The sequence below is a fragment of the Harpegnathos saltator genome, unplaced genomic scaffold (genome assembly GCF_003227715.2).
Source record: "Harpegnathos saltator strain DR-91 unplaced genomic scaffold, Hsal_v8.6 scaffold587, whole genome shotgun sequence".
NCBI classification, from domain to species: domain Eukaryota; kingdom Metazoa; phylum Arthropoda; class Insecta; order Hymenoptera; family Formicidae; genus Harpegnathos; species Harpegnathos saltator.
Genome location: NW_020230412.1, coordinates 1167417 through 1170938, shown reverse-complemented (window position 1 = coordinate 1170938; position 3522 = coordinate 1167417). Strand labels below are relative to the sequence as shown.

Below are 3522 nucleotides of genomic sequence, written 5' to 3'. Positions count from 1 at the left end.
CTGAAGAAGGTTGAATACGGAGAGATAATTTTATAATTTTGTAACGGGGGCCAAGTATCAACCTGCCCCCGTTACTACCGTGACTGCCGACGACCAGCAGTCGGAGTACGGGTAACAACCGCCGCGAGCCCCCCTTAATAGCACCGTGCCGTGGCAACCCGGCATACAGCCGAAAAAGACCGGCCGATTTCAGCGAAACGCTCGGAAAATCCCCCCAAAAGGAGTAATCCACGCAAACGCATGCGCCAATTTCCGAGAAATCGGGGGAACCATCCCCCCGATTACCGGCCGATTACCGCCGGAGGAAAAGATAAGGGTATATAACCCGCTCTCTCAACGAGATCGACACAGAAGGCTACAGAGCAGAGCTCAACCGAGGTAACAGCAGTAGCAACCAAGGAATCAGAGAAGCACCCGAAGATCAGTAATCGCAAGGAAGAAGGCGAGTGAGCGCGGCCTAGGTCGGTGAGTAAAATTTCCAAAGTACCGTACCGAACCACCGGGAAAATTCACAAGATCCGGCAGCCGAGTCCAGTCAACCGACCGTCTCCGCGAAACTTTTTAAGTGTTCGTCCGTCTGTATCGGCAGCAGTTAACCACCAGCACAGAATATTACTAAGTATCTGTTCGCGGATTTATACGTGCTTGTCCTTCTGTGTCGGCAGCAGTTAGCCATCGGCACAGAATATTTCTAAGTACCTGTTCGCGGATTTATACGTGCTCGTCCTTCTGTGTCGGCAGCAGTTAGCCACCGGTCCAGAATATTTCTAAGTATCTGCTCGCGGATTTATACGTGCTCGCCCGTCTGTGTCGGCAGTAGTTAGCCACCGGCACAGAATATTTCTAAGTATCTGTTCGCGGATTTATATATGTTCGTCCACCTGCGAACGGCAGCAGTTAGCCACCGTCACAGATTAGTATAAGTTTCTGTTGCGTGAGCCGGTAGCAGACTTGCAAACTTGAAAGTGCTAGTCCCCCCACGACGGCAGCAGTTAGCCACCGTCGCTAACGCATTTTCCGTGTTATCCCGTTTCTTATTCTTACAGCCAGCTATCACCGGGACTTCGTGCCGAAATCGTGACACATGAGCCGCCGTAATCATCCTGACGGTAACGGCCTGGGCACACGTTGTTTGTGAAGCCTCACAATATTTATCCGCGTGTTTGCATGACCACCGGTTATTTAGAGCGATTACCTGTTCGGCAGATTGGTAATATCACCAAGCACGAATCATCGACAACCGCTCATAATCTTCGCGCGTATTACCGTTCTCGCTTGCCGCCGTTTGTTTGTAACCGTTATTAAGGTCTCGAAGATCATATTGCTATCACCGGTCGAAAGTCGGTCACGACCGTCCGTACCTTGACGTATAAAATCTCCGGCGGCATTGTATTCACAACCGTTACAATATTTCGTGATTCGTATTGATAACAATGGATCGCAGATCGTTAACATCGGATCATAACAACGGTGTTTATTTGCGTTGTTCCCGGTCAACGGTTATCAGGGCCGGTAACAGACGCGGTTACTCTATTTCAAAAGTACGAATCAGCGAGCCGAGTGGGACAGCCCTCTCCGATACCGCGGTTAACGGCGATAACTTCCTTTTCTATTGCGTATCTTGTCAGTCTATTGTATATCATACCGGCGATACGAATTACTAGATAGTTTAAGTATATATTAAGTATATATTTGTCGTATTTTGAATAAACGAGCTACGATAGAGGGTTCAAGACGTTATCACACCGACGAATAACTACCGATCAGATCATTCGGAGCACCTTCCTCTCCAGCTAGACCTTCCTCTTCGGCGAGCGACACCACGAGAGCGGCGAGCGAGGCGCGACGGTGTACGCGACCGATCGTATCGAACCACCGGGCGTACCGTCACAATTTCAAGTAAGAACTTTCTATAAAATGTTACACATTTGGATTCTACGAGTAGAAACAAGTGAATCTTATCTGGAACATTTCTTTAAAAAAATACTTTTATCAAAAATTAAAAATTTTACAATAAAGTGTATTCAAACTAAAATGATGAAACTATAAATTAAATAAAAGACTTCACAGTTTTTCACATTTTTTACTTTGTTAAATGTTCGAACTATTGATTATTCACATTTAAATACTTAATTCTTTTTACAAAATTTTGTCTAACTCTAAACAATATTTCCAGAGTCAGGCTAGTACAAGCTTCATTTACTCTTCGTTTTAAATCTTCTTTTGTTGTAGGTAATTGAAATATATCTTTCTTCTTTGGTATATCCCTATAAAAAATAGTTCAATGGTGCAAGTCCAATGGCTAACTTGACTCTAGAAATGTTGCTTAGAGTTAGACAAAATTTTATGAAAAGAATTAATAAGTGTTTAAATGCGAATGTTCAACAGTTCGAGCATTTAATAAAATAAAAAATGTGAGAAACTATGAAGTTTTTTATTTAATTTATGGTTTTATCGCTTTAATTTAAATGCATTTTACTGTAAAGTTTATATATTTTGATAGAAGTAGTTTTTAAAGAAATGTTCCAGATAAAGTTTACTTGTTTGTTCCCGTAAAATTCAAATGTGTAACATTTTATAGGTTTCATTTGAAATTACGAAGTTTCCCCCTACCCCCTTCAGGGGAAAGCGGGGCCGGCCTTTTGTTTATATAGTTAGAAAGATAGTTTCGAATATTCTCGAACCTCATTTTGTCACAAACAATTTTTTTATACGACCAATATTTTTAGAGTTTTTGGATTGTCATACTTTACGTGGACCACCCTATATAATCATATATGATCATTTTCTTCATAAGCTTATATTATCGAAATTGAAAAAATACTTGTAATTCTGAGAAAATTGATTTTTTCATCCATGTTTACTAAGCAATTTTCACTCAGTATAATAACTATCTACGCTATAAGTTCTGAATCTAACTTTCTTTACACTCTGTACATTATAGAAGTCAAGTTCGGCAATACTCGTCGGGACTGTGAAGTACTTGACGTCATAACGTCATGTTATAAGGAATTCCCTCTCGACATCAGAAGGCTACGTTTATATGCAATAAATTATGATAATTATATGTGGCTGAAAAGAGAAGTCGTCGAAACGTAAATAATTCCGAAATACAATTTATTCAATTTCCTCATATTAAATTCCGGGAAATAATATCCATGTCGTCATCTTGATTAGTACATCGTCAAAGCATTTGAACGGCATTTTCCTTGTAAATTATTATTCAATTTGTTTTCAAGCATGTCTCTTTTTTTTCCTTTCTTTCTTTCGCTATTTATAAATACGATATAAGTAAGATTAATATGTACTTATAAGTAATATGTACTTATAATATACGTAAGTATATGTATAGTATATGTAAGATTAATATGAGAAACAAAAATCCCGTGTCTTATATCTTTCGACGGTACATTATCAATGAGATATTTTAACATCGAAAACATAAGTGTTAAATGTATTATGCAAGTTAACGTTCTCCAGATTTGATGATGATAGCATCCATTCGTTTTTTAACACATAAAA

General features: G+C 39.6%; 1 long non-coding RNA gene across 1 annotated transcript; it reads left to right on the top strand.

The window, feature by feature from the left end:
- Nucleotides 1-354: 354 nt before the first annotated feature.
- Nucleotides 355-3196, top strand: LOC105186964 (uncharacterized). Its single transcript, XR_850063.3, has 3 exons — nt 355-465; nt 1047-1899; nt 2945-3196. It is a non-coding gene; the product is annotated as an uncharacterized LOC105186964 (long non-coding RNA).
- Nucleotides 3197-3522: the final 326 nt, after the last annotated feature.